The following is a 12,474-nucleotide window of genomic DNA, read 5'->3' on the forward strand; positions in this document are numbered from 1 at the left end:
TTTAATTAAACTGACCATTTTAAACCTCCGGCACCCACCAGTTCAATCTTACAGTTTTTGTGCTATCATAGGGCCTTGGAACTTTTGGCAAGTGGACAGAAGCAGTCAGAGAACCACATCACAATACATACTCCTTTGCCTGATACCTTTCACAACAAACTGCTCTTGGAAAAAGACGTTAACCGGTTCTTGCTCTCAGACAGACACAGAAAGCCTATCACCACCTCTACGAACATATTTCAATCAAACCAATATATATCATTCAACAATTATGCCTCTGTATCAATATAACTACAACTCGAGACAGAAAGGAATTTAAAAAACAATCTGCCCATTTGAATAACCAGCAGAGTTTTAAGGACGTACAAATTGGAATGTGACAATTTCAGAGTTCTTCATTCAAAAGAAGTATGTGAGATAGTATCTCAGAAAGATCTCAAGTTTATAGCAAAAATGGTTGTAAGGGTGATTTATACCACACAATTGCAACTAGGTGCCTCAATCTGCAAGAGACAAGTCCTTGACAGATTACACAATTGGGGCAACAGCAAAGGCAGCAATTGTGTCAATCCTTTATGATTCTTATCCAGTACTATATTTTTTCTGAGGGACAATTTGCATTATTCCTGACGAAAATCATAGAGTTTCTACACATGCCTAGTTTCTGCTTTCTGCACGCACACACTCCCTGCACTGCATCTAACCACAGTTCTGTTAAGAATGATTGTGCCGTATCATATTGTTGCATACGTATTGCATATCCGTGGCATTTATGAAGAGGTACTTTGGTATGGCAGAAAGACAGAAAAGTAGCAATGCTGAAGGCATAACGTGACTGATTGTGAAGTTTGTATTGGGCTTTCTTAATGAGTGAGAGTGAAAGTGAAAGGAGTATTGTAAGAGTGTGCCTCCAGTTTGTATGTAAAGATAAGTTGGGTACTGTGAGAGATAGACTCAACCACGAAGGGGCTTGAGCCCTCAATCTTCTGATCCGAAGTCAGACGCCTTATCCATTAGGCCACATGGTCACTAACTGCAGTATGCTTGGGTGTTTAGGGTTAGGTGGTATGAATGGATGTGGAACATATCAATTACAGGTGCGCAGGACAGGATCCCATACCGTTCTTCATCTTCTTTCCATCAAAGGAGTTTTTTCAAACAATATCTAGATAATTTCCTTATGATGTGCATTTTTGCCGTTAATCCTCCTTTCTTCTTTTATTGAATACTCTGTTTTATGCTGCAATGGTATTTTTGGATTATTTGAAAAGAGAATGAAACTGCTTTGACAGTAGTTCAGACTTCCCATTTCCTGACTTGCTAATTTGCTCCCTGAATTAGCTTATACAAGTGACATGAACAGGGCCTTGACCTAAGCACGTACCTGAAAGCCTGTCACCACCTCTAGAAATAAAATAAACAGCAGCTCAAAACATTCATTTTGAAAGAGAATATTTCAAGTGAGTCCAAGTTTAATTTCAATAAAGAAAGCTGTTGCTGCACATTTGGGTAACCAGCATGACTCTTTTCAGTGAAGAAGTGGAATGGTTCTGTTGCAATATACTATCACCCTGGCAAGCTGCTACGAGGAAGAGTAAACAATATGATTAGGTTTCAACAAAAATGTATTAGTTCAGGGTGTGCACCTCAGATAGACTTAAACTTACACACCCTGGTCTGTGAGAGTAGTGCCCTATCCATTGCGGCATTGAGGGTAATCTGCAAGACAGAGTTCCAAAATCATCCTTTCATCTCAGTTCATGGCCACATACAGTATTTCTGCAGTCATTCGTTTCACTTTTCTGTCTTTAATTAAACTGACCATTTTAAACCTCCGGCACCCACCACTTCAATCTTACCGTTTTTGTGCTATCATAGGGCCTTGGAACTTTTGGCAAGTGGACAGAAGCAGTCAGAGAACCACATCACAATACATACTCCTTTGCCTGATACCTTTCACAACAAATTGCTCTTGGAAAAAGACGTTAACCGGTCCTTGCTCTCAGACAGACACAGAAAGCCTATCACCACCTCTACGAACATATTTCAATCAAACCAATATATATCATTCAACAATTATGCCTCTGTATCAATATAACTACAACTCGAGACAGAAAAGAATTTAAAAAACAATCTGCCCATTTGAATAACCAGCAGAGTTTTAAGGACGTACAAATTGGAATGTGACAATTTCAGAATTCTTCATTCAAAAGAAGTATGTGAGATAGTATCTCAGAAAGATCTCAAGTTTATAGCAAAAATGGTTGTAAGGGTGATTTATACCACACAATTGCAACTAGGTGCCTCAATCTGCAAGAGACAAGTCCTTGACAGATTACACAATTGGGGCAACAGCAAAGGCAGCAATTGTGTCAATCCTTTATGATTCTTATCCAGTACTATATTTTTTCTGAGGGACAATTTGCATTATTCCTGACGAAAATCATAGAGTTTCTACACATGCCTAGTTTCTGCTTTCTGCACGCACACACTCCCTGCACTGCATCTAACCACAGTTCTGTTAAGAATGATTGTGCCGTGTCATATTGTTGCATACGTATTGCATATCTGTGGCATTTATGAAGAGGTACTTTGGTATGGCAGAAAGACAGAAAAGTAGCAATGCTGAAGGCATAACGTGACTGATTGTGCAGTTTGTATTGGGCTTTCTTAATGAGTGAGAGTGAAAGTGAAAGGAGTATTGTAAGAGTGTGCCTCCAGTTTGTATGTAAAGATAAGTTGGGCGCTGTGAGAGATAGACTCAACCACGAAGGGGCTCGAGCCCTCAATCTTCTGATCCGAAGTCAGACGCCTTATCCATTAGGCCACATGGTCACTAACTGCAGTATGTTTGGGTGTTTAGGGTTAGGTGGTATGAATGGATGTGGAACATATCAATTACAGGTGCGCAGGACAGGATCTCATACCGTTCTTCATCTTCTTTCCATCAAAGGAGTTTTTTCAAACAATATCTAGATAATTTCCTTATGATGTGCTTTTTTGCCGTTAATCCTCCTTTCTTCTTTTATTGAATACTCTGTTTTATGCTGCAATGGTATTTTTGGATTATTTGAAAAGAGAATGAAACTGCTTTGACAGTAGTTCAGACTTCCCATTTCCTGACTTGCTAATTTGCTCCCTGAATTAGCTTATACAAGTGACATGAACAGGGCCTTGACCTAAGCACGTACCTGAAAGCCTGTCACCACCTCTAGAAATAAAATAAACAGCAGCTCAAAACATTCATTTTGAAAGAGAATATTTCAAGTGAGTCCAAGTTTAATTTCAATAAAGAAAGCTGTTGCTGCACATTTGGGTAACCAGCATGACTCTTTTCAGTGAAGAAGTGGAATGGTTCTGTTGCAATATACTATCACCCTGGCAAGCTGCTACGAGGAAGAGTAAACAATATGATTAGGTTTCAACAAAAATGTATTAGTTCAGGGTGTGCACCTCAGATAGACTTAAACTTACACACCCTGGTCTGTGAGAGTAGTGCCCTATCCATTGCGGCATTGAGGGTAATCTGCAAGACAGAGTTCCAAAATCATCCTTTCATCTCAGTTCATGGCCACATACAGTATTTCTGCAGTCATTCGTTTCACTTTTCTGTCTTTAATTAAACTGACCATTTTAAACCTCCGGCACCCACCACTTCAATCTTACAGTTTTTGTGCTATCATAGGGCCTTGGAACTTTTGGCAAGTGGACAGAAGCAGTCAGAGAACCACATCACAATACATACTCCTTTGCCTGATTCCTTTCACAACAAACTGCTCTTGGAAATAGACGTTAACCGGTTCTTGCTCTCAGACAGACACAGAAAGCCTATCACCACCTCTACGAACATATTTCAATCAAACCAATATATATCATTCAACAATTATGCCTCTGTATCAATATAACTACAACTCGAGACAGAAAGGAATTTAAAAAACAATCTGCCCATTTGAATAACCAGCATAGTTTTAAGGACGTACAAATTGGAATGTGACAATTTCAGAGTTCCTCATTCATAAGAAGTCTGTGAGATAGTATCTCAGAAAGATCTCAAGTTTATAGCAAAAATGGTTGTAAGGGTGATTTTTACCACACAATTGCAACTAGGTGCCTCAATCTGCAAGAGACCAGTCCTTGACAGATTACACAACTGGGGCAACAGCAAAGGCAGCAATTGTGTCAATCGTTTATGATTCTTCTCTAGTACTATACTTTTTCTGAGGGACAATTTGCATTATTCCTGGAGAAAATCATAGAGCTTCTACCCATGCATAGTTTCTGCTTTCTGCACGCACACACTCCCTGCACTGAGTCTACCCACAGTTCTGTTCGGAATGATCGTGCCATGACATATTGTTGTATACGTATTGCATATCCGTGGCATTTATGAAGAGGTATTTTGGTATGGCAGAAAGACAGAAAAGTAGCAATGCTGAAGGCATAACATGACTGAATGTGCAGTTTGCATTGGGCTTTCTTAATGAGTGAGAGTGAAAGGAGTATTGTAAGAGTGTATTTCCAGTTTGTATGTAAAGATAAGTTGGGTGCTGTGAGAAAAAGACTCAACCATGAAGGGACTCGAACCCTCAATCTTCTGATCCGAAGTCAGACGCCTTATCCATTAGGCCACATGGTCACTGACTGCAATATGTTAGGGTGTTTAGGGATAGGTGGTATGAATGGATGTGGAACATATCAATTACAGGTGCGCAGGACAGGATCCCATACCGTTCTTCATCTTCTTTCCATCAAAGGAGTTTTTTCAAACAATATCTAGATAATTTCCAAAGTTTCATATCTTATGCTGTGCTTTTTTGCCGTTAATCCTCCTTTCTTCTTTTATTGAATACTCTGTTTTATGCTGCAATGGTATTTTTGGATTATTTGAAAAGAGAATGAAACTGCTTTGACAGTAGTTCAGACTTCCCATTTCTTGACTTGCTAATTTGCTCCCTGAATTAGCTTATACAAGTGACATGAACAGGGCCTTGACCTAAGCACGTACCTGAAAGCCTGTCACCACCTCTAGAAATAAAATTCACAGCAGCTCAAAACATTCATTTTGAAAGAGAATATTTGAAGTGACTCCAAGTTTAATTTCAATAAAGAAAGCTGTATAAAATGACACGCTGCACATTTGGGTAACCAGCATGACTCTTTTCAGTGAAGAAGTGGAATGGTTCTGTTGCAATATACTATCACCCTGGCAAGCTGCTACGAGGAAGAGTAAACAATATGATTAGGTTTCAGCAAAAATGTATTAGTTCAGGGTGTGCACCTCAGATAGACTTAAACTTACACACCCTGGTCTGTGAGAGTAGTGCCCTATCCATTGCGGCATTGAGGGTAATCTGCAAGACAGAGTTCCAAAATCATCCTTTCATCTCAGTTCATGGCCACATACAGTATTTCTGCAGTCATTCGTTTCACTTTTCTGTCTTTAATTAAACTGACCATTTTAAACCTCCGGCACCCACCACTTCAATCTTACAGTTTCTGTGCTATCATAGGGCCTTGGAACTTTTGGCAAGTGGACAGAAGCAGTCAGAGAACCACATCACAATACATACTCCTTTGCCTGATACCTTTCACAACAAACTGCTCTTGGAAAAAGACGTTAACCGGTTCTTGCTCTCAGACAGACACAGAAAGCCTATCACCACCTCTACGAACATATTTCAATCAAACCAATATATATCATTCAACAATTATGCCTCTGTATCAATATAACTACAACTCGAGACAGAAAGGAATTTAAAAAACAATCTGCCCATTTGAATAACCAGCATAGTTTTAAGGACGTACAAATTGGAATGTGACAATTTCAGAGTTCCTCATTCATAAGAAGTCTGTGAGATAGTATCTCAGAAAGATCTCAAGTTTATAGCAAAAATGGTTGCAAGGGTGATTTTTACCACACAATTGCAACTAGGTGCCTCAATCTGCAAGAGACCAGTCCTTGACAGATTACACAACTGGGGCAACAGCAAAGGCAGCAATTGTGTCAATCGTTTATGATTCTTCTCTAGTACTATACTTTTTCTGAGGGACAATTTGCATTATTCCTGGAGAAAATCATAGAGCTTCTACCCATGCATAGTTTCTGCTTTCTGCACGCACACACTCCCTGCACTGAGTCTACCCACAGTTCTGTTCGGAATGATTGTGCCATGACATATTGTTGTATACGTATTGCATATCCGTGGCATTTATGAAGAGGTACTTTGGTATGGCAGAAAGACAGAAAAGTAGCAATGCTGAAGGTATAACATGACTGATTGTGCAGTTTGCATTGGGCTTTCTTAATGAGTGAGAGTGAAATGATTATTGTAAGAGTGTATTTCCAGTTTGTATGTAAAGATAAGTTGGGTGCTGTGACAAAAAGACTCAACCATGAAGGGACTCGAACCCTCAATCTTCTGATCCGAAGTCAGACGCCTTATCCATTAGGCCACATGGTCACTGACTGCAATATGTTTGGGTGTTTAGGGTTAGGTGGTATGAATGGATGTGGAACATATCAATTACAGGTGCGCAGGACAGGATCCCATACCGTTCTTTATCTTCTTTCCATCAAAGGAGTTTTTTCAAACAATATCTAGATAATTTCCAAAGTTTCATATCTTATGATGTGCTTTTTTGCCGTTAATCCTCCTTCTTCTTTTATTGAATACTCTGTTTTATGCTGCAATGGTATTTTTGGATTATTTGAAAAGAGAATGAAACTGCTTTGACAGTAGTTCAGACTTCCCATTTATTGACTTGCTAATTTGCTCCCTGAATTAGCTTATACAAGTGACATGAACAGGGCCTTGACCTAAGCACGTACCTGAAAGCCTGTCACCACCTCTAGAAATAAAATAAACAGCAGCTCAAAACATTCATTTTGAAAGAGAATATTTCAAGTGAGTCCAAGTTTAATTTCAATAAAGAAAGCTGTTGCTGCACATTTGGGTAACCAGCATGACTCTTTTCAGTGAAGAAGTGGAATGGTTCTGTTGCAATATACTATCACCCTGGCAAGCTGCTACGAGGAAGAGTAAACAATATGATTAGGTTTCAACAAAAATGTATTAGTTCAAGGTGTGCACCTCAGATAGACTTAAACTTACACACCCTGGTCTGTGAGAGTAGTGCCCTATCCATTGCGGCATTGAGGGTAATCTGCAAGACAGAGTTCCAAAATCATCCTTTCATCTCAGTTCATGGCCACATACAGTATTTCTGCAGTCATTCGTTTCACTTTTCTGTCTTTAATTAAACTGACCATTTTAAACCTCCGGCACCCACCACTTCAATCTTACAGTTTTTGTGCTATCATAGGGCCTTGGAACTTTTGGCAAGTGGACAGAAGCAGTCAGAGAACCACATCACAATACATACTCCTTTGCCTGATTCCTTTCACAACAAACTGCTCTTGGAAAAAGACGTTAACCGGTTCTTGCTCTCAGACAGACACAGAAAGCCTATCACCACCTCTACGAACATATTTCAATCAAACCAATATATATCATTCAACAATTATGCCTCTGTATCAATATAACTACAACTCGAGACAGAAAGGAATTTAAAAAACAATCTGCCCATTTGAATAACCAGCATAGTTTTAAGGACGTACAAATTGGAATGTGACAATTTCAGAGTTCCTCATTCATAAGAAGTCTGTGAGATAGTATCTCAGAAAGATCTCAAGTTTATAGCAAAAATGGTTGTAAGGGTGATTTTTACCACACAATTGCAACTAGGTGCCTCAATCTGCAAGAGACCAGTCCTTGACAGATTACACAACTGGGGCAACAGCAAAGGCAGCAATTGTGTCAATCGTTTATGATTCTTCTCTAGTACTATACTTTTTCTGAGGGACAATTTGCATTATTCCTGGAGAAAATCATAGAGCTTCTACCCATGCATAGTTTCTGCTTTCTGCACGCACACACTCCCTGCACTGAGTCTACCCACAGTTCTGTTCGGAATGATCGTGCCATGACATATTGTTGTATACGTATTGCATATCCGTGGCATTTATGAAGAGGTACTTTGGTATGGCAGAAAGACAGAAAAGTAGCAATGCTGAAGGCATAACATGACTGATTGTGCAGTTTGCATTGGGCTTTCTTAATGAGTGAGAGTGAAAGGAGTATTGTAAGAGTGTATTTCCAGTTTGTATGTAAAGATAAGTTGGGTGCTGTGAGAAAAAGACTCAACCATGAAGGGACTCGAACCCTCAATCTTCTGATCCGAAGTCAGACGCCTTATCCATTAGGCCACATGGTCACTGACTGCAATATGTTTGGGTGTTTAGGGATAGGTGGTATGAATGGATGTGGAACATATCAATTACAGGTGCGCAGGACAGGATCCCATACCGTTCTTCATCTTCTTTCCATCAAAGGAGTTTTTTCAAACAATATCTAGATAATTTCCAAAGTTTCATATCTTATGCTGTGCTTTTTTGCCGTTAATCCTCCTTTCTTCTTTTATTGAATACTCTGTTTTATGCTGCAATGGTATTTTTGGATTATTTGAAAAGAGAATGAAACTGCTTTGACAGTAGTTCAGACTTCCCATTTCTTGACTTGCTAATTTGCTCCCTGAATTAGCTTATACAAGTGACATGAACAGGGCCTTGACCTAAGCACGTACCTGAAAGCCTGTCACCACCTCTAGAAATAAAATTCACAGCAGCTCAAAACATTCATTTTGAAAGAGAATATTTGAAGTGACTCCAAGTTTAATTTCAATAAAGAAAGCTGTATAAAATGACACGCTGCACATTTGGGTAACCAGCATGACTCTTTTCAGTGAAGAAGTGGAATGGTTCTGTTGCAATATACTATCACCCTGGCAAGCTGCTACGAGGAAGAGTAAACAATATGATTAGGTTTCAGCAAAAATGTATTAGTTCAGGGTGTGCACCTCAGATAGACTTAAACTTACACACCCTGGTCTGTGAGAGTAGTGCCCTATCCATTGCGGCATTGAGGGTAATCTGCAAGACAGAGTTCCAAAATCATCCTTTCATCTCAGTTCATGGCCACATACAGTATTTCTGCAGTCATTCGTTTCACTTTTCTGTCTTTAATTAAACTGACCATTTTAAACCTCCGGCACCCACCACTTCAATCTTACAGTTTCTGTGCTATCATAGGGCCTTGGAACTTTTGGCAAGTGGACAGAAGCAGTCAGAGAACCACATCACAATACAAACTCCTTTGCCTGATACCTTTCACAACAAACTGCTCTTGGAAAAAGACGTTAACCGGTTCTTGCTCTCAGACAGACACAGAAAGCCTATCACCACCTCTACGAACATATTTCAATCAAACCAATATATATCATTCAACAATTATGCCTCTGTATCAATATAACTACAACTCGAGACAGAAAGGAATTTAAAAAACAATCTGCCCATTTGAATAACCAGCATAGTTTTAAGGACGTACAAATTGGAATGTGACAATTTCAGAGTTCCTCATTCATAAGAAGTCTGTGAGATAGTATCTCAGAAAGATCTCAAGTTTATAGCAAAAATGGTTGCAAGGGTGATTTTTACCACACAATTGCAACTAGGTGCCTCAATCTGCAAGAGACCAGTCCTTGACAGATTACACAACTGGGGCAACAGCAAAGGCAGCAATTGTGTCAATCGTTTATGATTCTTCTCTAGTACTATACTTTTTCTGAGGGACAATTTGCATTATTCCTGGAGAAAATCATAGAGCTTCTACCCATGCATAGTTTCTGCTTTCTGCACGCACACACTCCCTGCACTGAGTCTACCCACAGTTCTGTTCGGAATGATTGTGCCATGACATATTGTTGTATACGTATTGCATATCCGTGGCATTTATGAAGAGGTACTTTGGTATGGCAGAAAGACAGAAAAGTAGCAATGCTGAAGGTATAACATGACTGATTGTGCAGTTTGCATTGGGCTTTCTTAATGAGTGAGAGTGAAATGATTATTGTAAGAGTGTATTTCCAGATTGTATGTAAAGATAAGTTGGGTGCTGTGACAAAAAGACTCAACCATGAAGGGACTCGAACCCTCAATCTTCTGATCCGAAGTCAGACGCCTTATCCATTAGGCCACATGGTCACTGACTGCAATATGTTTGGGTGTTTAGGGTTAGGTGATATGAATGGATGTGGAACATATCAATTACAGGTGCGCAGGACAGGATCCCATACCGTTCTTTATCTTCTTTCCATCAAAGGAGTTTTTTCAAACAATATCTAGATAATTTCCAAAGTTTCATATCTTATGATGTGCTTTTTTGCCGTTAATCCTCCTTCTTCTTTTATTGAATACTCTGTTTTATGCTGCAATGGTATTTTTGGATTATTTGAAAAGAGAATGAAACTGCTTTGACAGTAGTTCAGACTTCCCATTTATTGACTTGCTAATTTGCTCCCTGAATTAGCTTATACAAGTGACATGAACAGGGCCTTGACCTAAGCACGTACCTGAAAGCCTGTCACCACCTCTAGAAATAAAATTCACAGCAGCTCAAAACATTCATATTGAAAGAGAATATTTCAAGTGAGTCCAAGTTTAATTTCAATAAAGGAAGTTGTATAAAATGACACGCTGCACATTTGGGTAACCAGCATGACTCTTTTCAGTGAAGAAGTGGAATGGTTCTGTTGCAATATACTATCACCCTGGCAAGCTGCTACGAGGAAGAGTAAACAATATGATTAGGTTTCAGCAAAAATGTATTAGTTCAGGGTGTGCACCTCAGATAGACTTAAACTTACACACCCTGGTCTGTGAGAGTAGTGCCCTATCCATTGCGGCATTGAGGGTAATCTGCAAGACAGAGTTCCAAAATCATCCTTTCATCTCAGTTCATGGCCACATACAGTATTTCTGCAGTCATTCGTTTCACTTTTCTGTCTTTAATTAAACTGACCATTTTAAACCTCCGGCACCCACCACTTCAATCTTACAGTTTTTGTGCTATCATAGGGCCTTGGAACTTTTGGCAAGTGGACAGAAGCAGTCAGAGAACCACATCACAATACTTACTCCTTTGCCTGATACCTTTCACAACAAATTGCTCTTGGAAAAAGACGTTAACCGGTCCTTGCTCTCAGACAGACACAGAAAGCCTATCACCACCTCTACGAACATATTTCAATCAAACCAATATATATCATTCAACAATTATGCCTCTGTATCAAAATAACTACAACTCGAGACAGAAAAGAATTTAAAAAACAATCTGCCCATTTAAATAACCAGCAGAGTTTTAAGGACGTACAAATTGGAATGTGACAATTTCAGAGTTCCTCATTCATAAGAAGTCTGTGAGATAGTATCTCAGAAAGATCTCAAGTTTATAGCAAAAATGGTTGTAAGGGTGATTTATACCACACAATCGCAACTAGGTGCCTCAATCTGCAAGAGACCAGTCCTTGACAGATTACACAACTGGGGCAACAGCAAAGGCAGCAATTGTGTCAATCCTTTATGATTCTTCTCTAGTACTATACTTTTTCTGAGGGACAATTTGCATTATTCCTGGAGAAAATCATAGAGCTTCTACCCATGCATAGTTTCTGCTTTCTGCACGCACACACTCCCTGCAATGAATCTACCCACAGTTCTGTTCAGAATGATTGCGCCATGTCATATTGTTGTATACGTATTGCATATCCGTGGCATTTATGAAGAGGTACTTTGGTATGGCAGAAAGACAGAAAAGTAGCAATGCTGAAGGCATAACGTGACTGATTGTGCAGTTTGCATTGGGCTTTCTTAATGAGTGAGAGTGAAAGGAGTATTGTAAGAGTGTGTTTCCAGTTTGTATGTAAAGATAAGTTGGGTGCTGTGAGAAAAAGACTCAACCATGAAGGGACTCGAACCCTCAATCTTCTGATCCGAAGTCAGACGCCTTATCCATTAGGCCACATGGTCACTGACTGCAATATGTTTGGGTGTTTAGGGTTAGGTGGTATGAATGGATGTGGAACATATCAATTACAGGTGCGCAGGACAGGATCCCATACCGTTCTTCATCTTCTTTCCATCAAAGGAGTTTTTTCAAACAATATCTAGATAATTTCCAAAGTTTCATATCTTATGCTGTGCTTTTTTGCCGTTAATCCTCCTTTCTTCTTTTATTGAATACTCTGTTTTATGCTGCAATGGTATTTTTGGATTATTTGAAAAGAGAATGAAACTGCTTTGACAGTAGTTCAGACTTCCCATTTCTTGACTTGCTAATTTGCTCCCTGAATTAGCTTATACAAGTGACATGAACAGGGCCTTGACCTAAGCACGTACCTGAAAGCCTGTCACCACCTCTAGAAATAAAATTCACAGCAGCTCAAAACATTCATTTTGAAAGAGAATATTTGAAGTGACTCCAAGTTTAATTTCAATAAAGAAAGCTGTATAAAATGACACGCTGCACATTTGGGTAACCAACATGACACTTTTCAGTGAAGAAGTGGAATGGTTCTTTT

The 12,474-nt window shown here is 39.3% G+C and overlaps 5 non-coding genes across 5 annotated transcripts; all 5 read right to left on the reverse strand.

Moving 5' to 3' along the window:
- Window positions 1–4,563: 4,563 nt before the first annotated feature.
- Window positions 4,564–4,636, reverse strand: TRNAR-UCG (transfer RNA arginine (anticodon UCG)). The gene has a single exon. It is a non-coding gene; the product is annotated as a tRNA-Arg (tRNA).
- A 1,752-nt stretch (window positions 4,637–6,388) lies between these two features.
- TRNAR-UCG (transfer RNA arginine (anticodon UCG)) lies at window positions 6,389–6,461 on the reverse strand. Its single transcript has one exon. It is a non-coding gene; the product is annotated as a tRNA-Arg (tRNA).
- A 1,740-nt stretch (window positions 6,462–8,201) lies between these two features.
- On the reverse strand, window positions 8,202–8,274 carry TRNAR-UCG (transfer RNA arginine (anticodon UCG)). Its single transcript has one exon. It is a non-coding gene; the product is annotated as a tRNA-Arg (tRNA).
- Window positions 8,275–10,026: 1,752 nt separating this feature from the next.
- On the reverse strand, window positions 10,027–10,099 carry TRNAR-UCG (transfer RNA arginine (anticodon UCG)). The gene has a single exon. It is a non-coding gene; the product is annotated as a tRNA-Arg (tRNA).
- Window positions 10,100–11,850: 1,751 nt separating this feature from the next.
- On the reverse strand, window positions 11,851–11,923 carry TRNAR-UCG (transfer RNA arginine (anticodon UCG)). The gene has a single exon. It is a non-coding gene; the product is annotated as a tRNA-Arg (tRNA).
- Between the last annotated feature and the right edge of the window lie 551 nt (window positions 11,924–12,474).

Source organism: Pleurodeles waltl, chromosome 4_1 (assembly GCF_031143425.1).
Source record: "Pleurodeles waltl isolate 20211129_DDA chromosome 4_1, aPleWal1.hap1.20221129, whole genome shotgun sequence".
NCBI lineage: Eukaryota > Metazoa > Chordata > Amphibia > Caudata > Salamandridae > Pleurodeles > Pleurodeles waltl.